At 40.9% G+C, this 12841-nt stretch overlaps 2 protein-coding genes across 11 annotated transcripts in view; one reads left to right on the forward strand and one right to left on the reverse strand.

The window, feature by feature from the left end:
• The window catches only part of ANTXR2 (ANTXR cell adhesion molecule 2), a 111180-nt gene that overhangs the window by 85193 nt on the left and 13146 nt on the right, over window positions 1–12841 (reverse strand). The window lies entirely within an intron of this gene.
• The window catches only part of LOC311435492 (uncharacterized protein), a 44741-nt gene that overhangs the window by 17777 nt on the left and 14123 nt on the right, over window positions 1–12841 (forward strand). For 5 of the 10 annotated variants that reach the window (XR_014692147.1, XR_014692148.1, XR_014692149.1 and 2 more), the window contains 2 exons: window positions 8550–8637; window positions 9574–9623. The exons of 2 other annotated variants lie outside the window; for them this stretch is intronic. The gene's annotated coding sequence lies outside the window, so the exon portion shown is untranslated. Of the gene's footprint in view, window positions 1–4575; window positions 5014–8549; window positions 8638–9573; window positions 9624–12841 lie in introns of those variants that run through there. 3 more of the 10 variants (XR_014692154.1, XR_014692155.1, XR_014692156.1) reach the window with 3 other exon arrangements.

The raw sequence follows: 12841 nt of genomic DNA on the forward strand, positions 1-12841 counted from the left end.
CTCAGCCTTTACTTTCTGGGTTCTTCCAAATGCTCCCTCAAAGCAAAACTTTATGGAGAACTTAACTTTCAAAGGCAAATCAGAAATAACATTCATGTAAAAGGTCTAATCTTATTAATTTTAACAGCCGTAATGATTTTGAAAGGCTTTGCTCAAAAAAGTAAGGTTTAGCATTTAGCTGTCACAATGGAGAACCCGAGAATATTTCCAAAGATGGCAATCAACACTTGTTCTTAATCATCTTAAAAGGATATATGGAATCTTGAGGCTTTTTCACTCTTCTTTCTCTGGCTCACACTTCTCTATCTGTTTTAATATTCATTTCTCACTCTTTCCATGCAAGGTGTTCCTTCCAAGCTAGCACAATGCACTCCAATAAAGAAGTTTCTCTTCAGGATGAAGGATGGGAAAGCATTGTAGTCATTTTGTCTTAGATCCATGTTCCGTTACTAAACGTGCTTTTGTGCCCGTAGATTGGGACTGTTCTTTCACCCTTTTTGAGTAGCCTTCTGGAATAATCTTTCAGGAGCTTATGAAGGATACTCAGAAGAGATGAGGACTGTCTAACCTCCCCTGTTCTAGAAATGGGTGCCTTCCCAGGCACTTAAAAGAAGAAGCACTGGGCTTGGGCACAGGAGGTGTGGGAGTTAGCACCCAATGCTGAACTGTAGTATTCTTGCCACTTGTGCAGCCAAAGAGGAGGATGAGGTCAGTCTTGACAGTAACAGCTTTTAGTGGAGCCTTCTCCTTTGTGTGTGCTATGGAAGCACATTCAAACAATGGCAGCACACAAACCAAAGCATCTATATAATTTCACAGCCCCCCCTTACATATTAAATGTCAAAACTAACTTTAAACCATCTTGCTGTGGAAAACTGGACTGCAAAGTCAGCAAGATTGAAATGAACTCTTCAAAAGACTGTACTATGCTCCCTCTTCTCTGGTTCAGGACAATCGGGGAATGATTTGGCATTGCGAAGTCATCATTTAAAGACTTACTGCCCCCAGGAAAAGTTGAAATAATCACTATATAAGGCCATTCTTGAATAGGATACTTAAGCACCCTGCTGAAGTACAATAAATTCAAATATGACTGTAAACTGCCTTAGTTTAGCAGCAGGCAGAGGAGAGATTTGGAGTTGATGTCATTCATTTCATTTCCAGAGCGCCAAACCAAATATAGGGCTCTGTTCTCCAAAGCTTACAAAGGCTTTCCTTCTAGACACCTCCCTGAGTGCTAGTTGTCCCAGAAACAAGTATTTCCCCACAAAACAAAGTGCAGAATAGAGTTCAGACCTGTTTGTCCTGCCTCCTTACAGCTTCAGAAAGGAATAACTGGAGGAACTACAGAGGGGTCTTGCAAGTCTGAGGCAAAACCATGCTATGCAGAATTGGTTACAGCTGGGAATACCCAGGGACTTATGAAATGGAGAGGACTGTATCAAAATCACAGCTGTAGGCTTGTCATTTTAATGCTCGTTAGGAACCATGTGTGGCTGCTGGAAAAAGAGGGCAATGGTGCTGCTCTTTAGGGTGGTGACTCTCCTGTACTTAAGGAAAATGAGACATGAAATTCAGGCCACAGATGTCCCCTTGTTCAACAACAACAAAAAACAGACTGCTGAGAAAACCTTATTCTGTAGCTCCTCCACACGCAGTGTTTGTTGTATAACTGCCATATTGCAGCAGCTAAGCATCTGACTAAAAGTTACGCTGTGCTTTCTATGAACAGTTATTACAAAAGCTACCTCCACAGCTAGCAGCATAAATGCAGCCTATGCTCAGTGCAGCAAACACCACCCTGAACAACTTCTGAGGGTTAGCTGAAGGCAAAAGAGCCTTAGAGGCTTTTAGTGAGATCACATCTTATGGCCATTAAGTGAATGGATCCTGTACAGGTTCCGTAGCATTTCTCAGTAATGCAAGTTAATCATTTCAGAATGCTTCCAAGAGCTGAATTTATCAGAATAAAGGCTTGTGAACTATCCAATGGGCACTCAAAAGCAAATTCATCCTTGATACAAACTCATGAATGTACACTGGGATTCAATTTGGTTAAAAAAAAAAAAGCTTCCTCTTCTGAAAGGGTCACTTGTAGATCAGCTGCTGGTCTGCTCGGTTCTGAGCACTAGTTATCACATTCCTAAACTGCACGTGGAACTGTAGGTGCATGGATGTTCATTTGAATACAGTAGGATGTGATCCTGCCTAAAGATAAGTCCATGGCTGGATCAATGCTTTGATGTCCCATGCAGAACATGAGATTCAGCTTCCTTCCACAACAGTTCAGTACTATCTGGCAGCTGCTAGAGGCTCTGTCCTTTAGAGGACCTTCTACGTACTCCACTGTCCTTATCACACTGTGTTTACTGGCTCACTTACAGCTAATAGCACAGCAATGGTACAACACTGCAAGCGTTTAGCTCCTGAACCAGATAACTGGCATTTAGGTTTTCATCTGAAGTTCTACATTGTCTGTCTGATTTGTCACCTATCTCCACCCCTCGAGCTATTTTGGAGGTTTACAGCCACAGTTTTGTGTTCAAGGAAAGTTCAGTCTGTTTCAGGTACAAATTAGCATGTATGTAAATGTCTCAAAACAGCTGTAGAAATCCCTGCCATTTTACCAGCTTCTCAAGGTGGGACTGCTTTTCACCTCATCAATTTCCATCCAAGCAACCTGTCTGTTAATCAGTACTTAAAAGCCCCATCAATCCACACAGGTGGCCAGGATTTCTATGTTTCCCACTAGAAGATTCCTGAAGGCTGATATAAACTGCAATGCCTCCTTTTTAAGTAAGTGGTTTAGCATTTGATTCAATTAGAAATGTTTTACAGAAATGGTGCCAGTTTCTGACCTGCAGGTGTCTGAATTAAAAAGAGAATCATGTTTTGTTAGAATTATTTAAGCTGCAGAAACAATACAGCTACGCAGATAATTACATTAGCATAGAAAAGGCACGTGTCCTTGCAATAAATTAGAAAAAGACAACCAAATAACTGGATGAAGTAAGTCTCATCGCTGCTTATATGCTTTGCAGACTCCACCTCTGTTTATAAATTTTGTCTTGTCACAGGTCTTGCCCCTGCTTTATGCAAACATTTATTCCCATAGAAAGCCTGCCTCCTGCATCTTCCACTACCTCTTTAACTCGTCACACACTGGGACCAGGTCTGCTTTGACTCACTTTTCACCCTTGCTGCTACCTCTAAAAGTTCTGGGAATTTGAACTGTACAGCTCATGCAGCTCTGCAAGTATTTTGTCTACCATATCCTCGGAACATACTGCGGAACAGAGCCATACCATGCGGTACAGTGCTACGCGCGGGCTAAAACAACGACTTTCCCTTCCAGCACTTTAATGAATTTCACGTTCCAAGAAATTGTGAAAACAATGCACTAGTAACAAGCCATGAGCAACCCAACTGTACATCGACAATTAACAAAATATGCTAAGTGTCAATTCATTTCACAGCATCATTCGATTTTGCTTAGCCCCAGCATGCAGTTCAAAAGTTTTTGGCAGCAAACAGCACCATAAATCATAACTCTCATGGCATCTGTTCCTCCCCAGAACCGTAGATGGAGTTCAGGATTTGGGGTAGGTCATCAGCACAGCTGGAGTCTTTACTGAACCATCACATCGATTTTCAAGTGTAGAAACCAGAAAATGATATACGGATGTGTAAAGTATCTGCTTCCTGGTTCAAAGATGAGTGTAGGCACGAAGTGCTGGAGGAAGAGTTTTTTGATAATTTTGATCACACGTGGCAGATGAATCACTTTGAACAAAGGATTTCCAGAGACGGTTCCATGAACTCTATGTACAGTAGTAAAACAAATGCATCTAACTTGCTTCTCCAGAACCTAGTTCTGAACAGGAAAAATGTTTACCTTTTAAGAACAATCTCATTTGCTATACTTGCATTTGACAAGCCACGAGAAAAATATGCTGACAGTGCAAGATAATCACTTTCACAGTCAACGTGCAAAAATATATTTGCAGCAGTATGAGCTCCTGCTCGTTGCACTCTGAGCCTGCAGCCTGGAGCACTGCCTGTTGATATTCTGCCAGCCAGTCATGTGTACGCTCGCTGCAAGATGTGTGCTGTACAATTCAGAAACATGGCAAAAGAGTGCTAAAAAAGCTTTGAATGCTAGTTTACCAGCAAACTCCAAATACTGGCTTTTCTGTAGATTTACACCCCTTTACTTTCCTTTCTTTCTGACAGAGAGTTCATCATTTTCTTTAACAATGCCATAAACACAACACAGTGAGCAAACTAATTGTGAGGAAAGCAGAATTAGGTCCACAGCAAACTACAAATAGAACTAAAACTGAAGAAGCCACGTGCACAGTTTGACACCAAGATAATTGTGCCTTTCCTCATACAACGTACCAAGTACATCTCTCAGTTATATATGACACCTACATCAGGAAGAGCTGCACCTCCTTCACTTCCCCCTTTGACCAAGATGTAGTGGTACACATATGGTACTAGTCAGCCACCCGCAACCCTGTAATTGTTGCTGCAGAACATTGCTAATTATTTTAAATGTACTGAAAGGGGAGGGATAGGTGAGGAAAGAAGATGCTACACACGACAGCTAACTTGCAAACAGCATCTGTGAGGGGCCCTGACAGCAAAATAGCGCTTAAAAGTAACTTTAGCATGACTAGTCTCAGTTGGATCCGTGCATCCAGGCCAAGCTTTCTGATTGTCAGCTGCAACACTCAAGTTGTATTGGCTGTTTGCTGATTACGGACTGCCCCTACCTTTTGTCTCCCACTAATTGCTAATCAGGGAGTGCTGTACACCTGTACAGCTAGCTGGTGCTTGGAGAGCAGCTACATAGGTGGTAGGCAAAGTTGCTGGAGTGCAAAGGTTGTTAAGAGGCAGGCACCAGTTTTTGTAGCAGCATACATAAAAGAGGTGTAGAAAGACTGGGTTAGTGCTGCATGAAACTGACTGAGGCTGTGGAACAAAGCACCCGAGTTAGTTCCTTCTTGGGTAAGTTAATAGCTTCTTGAGCTTTATCCCAGCTTGGAGCTGTAAAAAAAGCTTAGAAGAATTTGTAATGAAAACAGTGTTGTACTATTGTTTGGTTTAGTCATTTCCAGCTAGGTTGGGCGAAGGGCCTTGCCTGGCCAGACGGAGTCAAGAAAAACCAATTGTAGTAGAGGTCACAGAAGTGGTTGGTTTAATTCCTAATATGACTTTGCTTTGTTTGTTCTGATTGGTTGCATAAGGACTAGGCTTAACCTGTGTTTCCATGTGTTTTTATTTTTACATGAGTCATTTAAAAGTTCTATCGGAAACTATTTTTTTTTTCTTCCTACAACTGTAAACTTTTTTTCCACTATTGCTGAGGCAGTGAAAATAAAGTGAAAGTTAGACAGGAGGTGTTTCAGTGGAGCAGTGGGCTAACTTGCTATTTTTCTTCTAGAGAGTGAAATGCTGACTGTTCATAGAGCAGTCATTTTCCTACTGAGCTGAGTGTTGCAGTATGCAGAAGTGAACATGTGAAATCAGGGTGATAAGAACTTAGGTCTTATGCATTTGGGTATTGCTAAAGATTTCTCTCTCTCTCTCTCTCTCTCTCTCTCACACAAGTTGTTGGTTTCTTCAGTTGAGTAAGAGTTTTCCCCCCTTTATACTGTGGTACAGCTATGCTTTAAGGTTAAAGGCCTGAAGTAGATCACAAGACCAAATGAAAATAAGTATAGTCTCTGATTTCACCGATTACACCTGAGTAGCTTTAATTGCATTTAGAATATGTGAGTCAGAAACACTCTCCTTAGTCTTTTTAACAAGACTACTCTCTAGACAGGCTGATTTCGCCATGCAGCAACTAATGGTTGAACTTCTGGAAGTAAACTGCATGTTTCCGAAGTTTAATCTTGAAGTGTTTCAGATAATGTTACAACGTCTGTGTCTTCATGATCTCAATTTTTTTTAAAAAGAGGAAAAGGGGACACGTGGGATCCTTATGCAAAGGGAAATTCCGTACCAAATCTACGGGATGTTATTGCATCACGTATCATTACGATGTTAAAGCAAGCTACATCTTTCCCTGCACATAACCACATCCCTGTGCAAATTCCTGAGGAAAGCCACGAGGCGCTAGATGGAAGGCAATCTAGTCAACATCACTTGAAACGAAGCAAATGCTTTCATAGGAAACACCGTTTTGATGCTTCTCGCCAATAAGCGATGGCAAAGCAACTGCAGCAGTGCTGTACGCAATGGGGACCTACTTCTGTCTGCTGCCAAACATCTGTGCTCTTAGCTGGGACTCGCTGCCAATTTCAGCCTACTTCCTGACGGTGCTCGGCACTGCTGCACACAAAGTGCAACAGGAAAGGACGTGGGGGAAGGGTTGCTATCCTGTCCCCCACTGAAATGGAAAAAAAAAATCCCTGAGACATATGGTCTTGCATAAAATAACCATCGGAGAGAGCAGCCTGGTGCGGTGTCAGGTTAGTGAGAATATTCTAATTATACGATGTCTAAGCAGTGCCTCATTTGCAGTCACTGAGTAAACCAAATGTAGACGACAAAACTGCAGGTCGGAAGAGATGCGTATTTTAACAGCATCAGAACCTTTACCCCCAGATTACTAAAAACAACCCCAAGCCCATTACTTATCAAGTAATGTAAATAAGAATTGAGACAAACTGTTATTTTCCATAACAGGAAAGAAGTTGTTTAGGCTCTTTAAAAAAAAAAAAAAAATCTGTCTCAGAAACTTATTGCTAAGGAAACACTAGATTTCAGTTGGAGTTGTGCTTCATTTTCAGCAAGTTTTACAGCACCCCTTATGTAACAGAACTGATAGCCATGCAGGAGAGCTGACAAGTCTCATCCGAATCACAAGGCATGCTTGTGCTCGTGAAAAGCGGAGCCGTGTCAGTTAGGTTGCTGGCTTCTCCAGCTCTCTGTTCACCAGGAGAACATTATAGGGTTGGTAATATGTCAGAGCATGTCAAATTAAGGGCTGCACAGCAGTGAAGGGTAGAGCAGAAAGCGTTCAATTCCAGGCCATTGAGTCCCTTTAACAACTACATGCAGTAATTCCCCAAACTATCTACTCAGTCTCAATCACATGGAAAACATAGCACAACGTTAGCTCTCAAGCTTGCACCGAGTGCAGCTTGAATATTAGACCATCCAAGTGGATTAAAGAGGATGACTGATTTAATCAGAGTAATTCTTTTAATGATAACTTGTTGCATTTCTCCTCCCCCCATCTCCTTAAACATTTAATAGTTGGCTTCCTGGATTCCCGGTGCATAAACTGAGCATATTTTCTTCCTACAGGAAATGATCCAATTACGTCGATGTATAATTGATAATGAGCTGTTTAAGCTGATGTTGCTCTTGAAAGGTCTTCACGGCACGAAGTCCCTTTGCCAGCCCTTTTCCCCTCATGCATAGCTCAGGGGTGTAATGTAAGGAGAAAGCCGGGAGGGGAGTGTTTGGTGTGTTCCAAGCACGGTAAACAAGAGAGGAATTTCAGCTCTAGTCAGCTGAGCCAGCTTGGAGCAAAAGTATTGACTACTTCAAAATAATTTAGTTCCTTATTACTATTCGATAACCAAATTGCTTGCAGTTTTAGCCAGTGAGAGAGGAGCAGTTCAGACAGAAATGGCTCAGTAAATGCTGGTATTACTAGCTCTGTTTAAGAACTGAGGACCAGTAGTAACTCAGGACCACGCCAGCACAGAGCAAGGAAGTCCTACTGGTAGCATATCTAGAGCAGAAGGTTTCAGAGGCTGATGAAGCCAGGCTGGAGCATGTTTCTGTAAACTAATTGCAATAGGGTTTACAAACCTAATGGCTTAAAATCATTCTTAAGGTGAAAGAGTTGATGCCTACTCTCAGTGTAGTTGGCTGCCCCTTCTTAGACTTTTGCTCTCTTCTCTCCACCGGCGCCAGCTCACCCTGGCTTACCCCCCACAGTGCCTCTGTCTCCCTGTTGATTTTAGGATTGGCTGTGAGGTGTGCAGGAACAGGCTGGCTTCTCACAAAATCTCATCAAAAGCCTGCGTGATCCCTTTCACTGCTGAAATGTTGAGGTACAAGTGCAGTAACAACACTTGTCACGTCACTTGAGATCTTGAATGCCAAGTCAGGTGTTCAGAGTTGTTGTCTGCCACTGCTGCATGCCCATTATATAGGGGCCCACTTGGGCCCTACTAGCCTAGCTGTGCACAGTCTGTACAACCTAATGGCAGGAATGCATTGTCATGCAGAGATGGGCACAGGAACCATCCAACTGACACAAATTCCCCAGGTATTCAGTAACTATTATTCACTATTCCAGAGGGCTTTTACTGTCTGTTCTTTACAATCAGAGCAGCCTTCCCTCTATTATCAACAAGACTTTTACTGGAAAGAATTTTTACAATTAGGCAGTAAGATTTTTATAGCGCTGCCTTCTCATACCACTTGAGCAGGAGTCTGCCACTGGGTATGTTAAGAATACGTTTATTTTAAAGGACGCTGAATACATTACGGCCTTTGTTCACTTTTTGTGTTCCTAGTATGCTCTTTTTATGGTTCAAAGTAACCCTGCTTTGGTGTTGGAGTTGACATCCCAAAGACACTGAGATTTCTTCTCTCCCAGGAGAGGTAGGTATATGAGTAACCTGAGGAATCTTCACTGCATGGGGTAAGATGCCAGGCTGCAAGTGGTGCTACTAATTTCAGTGCCAGCATTTCCACGAAAAACATTCGGTATAAGCACTACTGATAGATGTATTACTCTGTTCTTCCAAGAATCTTTCCTTCCTGTTGTCCTGTCTCTTCATCCATCAGTTACACAGCTAACTGACCTTCTTCCTATTTCTGTCAATATCCTTCCAGCGAAGGAATTTATAGAGCTGAAGGCAGTAGGCAAGGTACAGCTGTAGGTGGGTTGTCCAGACAACGAATACCTTGCTCCATGGTGTCTCCCCACACCTATGCCCAAGTCCAAGACCTAACGAGTCTCTCTCATTTGGTTGAAATACTAACTGCAAATTTCTAATTGTTTTTTTTCATAAAGTTACAACTTTGTGTTAAGGACTAGATTTTTTTTATTTCCCATGATAGGCTTTGCCAACTTAGAACCAATTTAGCTTCAAATGTGCAGTAAAAATTCTTCTACCTAATGCAACTGCTCAGCTTATATACCTTGATTTTTTTTTTTTTTCCCTACTGTGTTAAAGGGTGGTTGTACCTAAAATGCCCAATTCAAAACTAAGCACCTGCAAAAAGAGATGAACACTTGTATTTCTAATTCCTTTCAGATAGAATTCTCAATAAATTTTTGTAACAATGCAAGGTAAAACAATTCTAGACAGAAATGTTTTGTAAACTACTTCCTCTCAAGTTCTCCATCTGTCAAGATTCTGTAGTCTTACTAACAAGTTCTTAGGGATTTCTGAAGTACAAAATATATTTTAACTTCCAGCATTAAGTGCTGCCAACTCACTTTAATACAAAAATGTTTTGAAGTCTACTTCTAACTGCCACATACTGTAATAATGTTACTGAAGCAAGCTCCATTAATTTATCTTCTTACAGGCCTTGTCCAGTTCTGCCTGCAGAGACAACCAGACAACTTTCACAAATTGGTAGGACTTGTGTTTGCGTAAGGGGAAGAGGAAGCAGAGATCGTTATCTCTTCTAGCTTTTCAGAATGTGGCACATAAAAGCAATTCTGACTTGCCTAGCTGTGTGAACCACAAGCACAGAAACGAGTCATGAAAACAGACAAAATATGAAAATACTGCAGGAACAATTGGAAATCAAATGTCATGCTGATTGACAGTGGAGGTCTATGGGGATATTATAGGCAGGCAGGAACTTCAGCCTGATTTAAAGAATAAATAAATTAAAAAAAAAATGGGGTAACAATCTTCCAAAGGCAAGCCTGCCAGCAGGTGTAACATGCACAACAGAAGCAGGGAAGGCTGACTGTACTACATACTGCCCCTATATTCAAATACGCAGCCAAATACAGATGGGTTAGGGCAGAGAAGTAGACAGGGTGCTAGAAAACACGTGGAGCTTTCCAGCAAGGGAGTAGAGACCTTATTGTCCACTGTAAAGCTCCATGTGTTTGATTCAAATGGCAGCAGCATCCTGGCTCCCAGATCCTTAATTTAATCACTTGTTCTCACTGTTCCTGTAACTTTCATTTCATAAATGATGAAATAGTTCAAATAAGTGTTCATAACTGCAAAATTTCCTGCTTCTGTGAACAAAGGCATCTTTTGCTCGTGTCCTTGACGGAGTCCAATACTGTTCCTGCATTACAGAGAAGTTAACCTGATGCCCAGTATGTTTCACAAATTCTTCTAGGCTGCTAGCCCCACAGTCCCCAGTCACCTTGTGGAAACTGATCCTTCAGAGAAATTTGGAGTGTCTGAGCTATTTAATAAGGACAAAGTCTCCACAGTGTTTCTCTCAATAAAGGTTCTGGTTCAGGACTATATGTGGCAAGATGCAACTGAGGCACCCTTGAGTTAGCTTACTTATAGACTGGGTCCTGACCCTGCTAATCTTCCTTCTCCCAAAGCTGCTCAGAACCCCTGTGCCTGATAGCTGTAAAGACAAGTGCATTCTCACCAGCCTCCCCCAAAGCCATTTAAGAAGGTGGTAGTTTGATTATGACAGACCGACTCAGTCCTAACAATGAAATTGGTAACTTCCTAAATGGTTCTTCAAATATAAATTAAACAACGACAACAAAAAAAGTTTAACCTCAATAATATAGGGGAGGAGACGGGGAAAAAGAACAGTTTTATTGTCTTACATAGTACTGAACTGTCACACGCTGATATAAATTGTACAGTCTGAAACCCTTTCAGTTCACACTGCTATGGGTTGCTCATGAGGCCATACTCCATGTAATTATCAGCCAAACTACATCAGTAAACTGTTCCTGATAGCATAATAACTTGCCTTCAGCGTTTTTCTTTTAAGCTCTAGACTTCTACTCAGATTTATTTGCTCTGACAATGCTGTTCAGTTACTACTTGATAAAGTTAGATACTAGCAATTCCAGAAGAGCTGGAAACTTCAAAAAACAGACTTAAAGAAGTCTGTGAGGAGTTTCTGTTTGTCAGTATTACTTGGAAGAAACACAACACAATGTGGAGGTGCTTAAATCCTTGAAATTTCACTGGCCTTTTTTATCAGAAGTAAGAAAGTCAAAACACAATACAAGCTTTCAAGATTTGAGCTAAATGCTCAAAATTCTCTAAATGCAAATCTCCAACTGTCTTAAGCATTAATCCATGGTAATCATTAAACATATTTTGTGCATCTCTCCAAAGAAAATAAATTGTAATAAATTCTTAGACTGTAAGCAACTGCAGAAGCAAAGCAGGTTGTAGTAGATCCTGTAAGATAAAGCTTGTCACTTTTTTCTACCAGCAAATGAACTGTTCAACATTCTGTCAATTTACCAGAAGTATAAAATCAGAGCAGCCAAAAAATTTGCAGCTGAGAGTCCAGTAAAGACAAATGTAGTAGAAGCTCCTCCTACAATTCCTACTGAATGTTTTTTTTGTTGTAGTTTTGCTCGAGGGTTTTAATTGCTGGGTCATTGCTATTTCTGTAAGCAGTACTTTTTTTAACAAAAAATGTTCAATAATGTTAATGGAGGTTTCAGAACTGCACCTTTGATGCTGCACTTCGAGCAATACTTCTGCATGTTTGTGACTTGGGTATTTCCTCTTTATCTCTTTTGAAATTATACTTCCCTTTTATGACAGTGTGTCTCTTTCAGCCTGCGTTCTTTAGCTAACTTGCAAATTGAAATGGATTTATAATTGTGAATAATAAGGAAAACTGTGACTATTTCATATTTGATTAGATCTTGCTTATCGATTTTATAATGCAATGAGAATGAATTGTCACAATCAGTCAAAACCCTTTCAATGGAAACTGAATTATAACTACAGCATACTAAACAATCATGGCAATGCAGCCAACATGTGCATTAAAAAAACGGGGAAGAAAAACTATAGATACATCCCTCCATGCACTGTGGTAAAAACAAAGATGCTGGCAATGTATCATACTCCAGCTGCTTCCAGCAAATACACTTAAAGTGCTTTACTAGAGAAGAGAAAAGGAGAGAGTCTTAAATGTCATGACAGGAAAATGAAACTCCAGTTAGATTCTGTGCTTTTCAGGAAGCTGGAAACAATACTCAAGCCCCTAAAAGCTCTCAGAAGGTATCACAGTGCTAACGCTTTTTGTGTGATCGCTTATCCAAACAAATGAGACTGATGAAACAAAGACTGAAGCAAGGTGGTACATCTCCTATTGGAGAAGTTTTCTCATGCTCCTTTGTTACAGCACTCGCAACAATTACAACATTTTCCATAGGCCCAGAAAGCCACAACATAGTCTTTCTAAGGACAGAAATAAGCAGCAAGCTGAATGTTGAAGCATCTGTTACAGCTACAATCTGCTTAACAACCCTAAAAAATTCCAGAGTTAAGTCAGAGTGTAAAGAGCAGGCTATGTTTAAGCTATAGAACAACTTCCTTTAAGTTTGCTGTTTCTGCACAGTCCCTGTCCTAAACTATTCCTTTAAAAACAAGGTGCTGCAACTAGGTGCATCTTTTCTTGCTCTGCAGCCATGATATGCATACATCTGCTATTTTTACACTTGAGATTTTCATGAGTGTCAGAAGAAGGTGGACTGAGACTTGTGCAAAAGCTATCTGCCAAGCTGACTCTGTCCACAAAGAAATGGCAGTGCTTGAAAGCTCCTGGGAGGAATAAGACAAATAGTCTGAGCCTGCCCAGAACCACACTGATGAAAAATAAGGGA

This window comes from Aythya ferina (assembly GCF_964211825.1).
Source record: "Aythya ferina genome assembly, chromosome: 4".
Taxonomy (NCBI): Eukaryota; Metazoa; Chordata; class Aves; order Anseriformes; family Anatidae; genus Aythya; species Aythya ferina.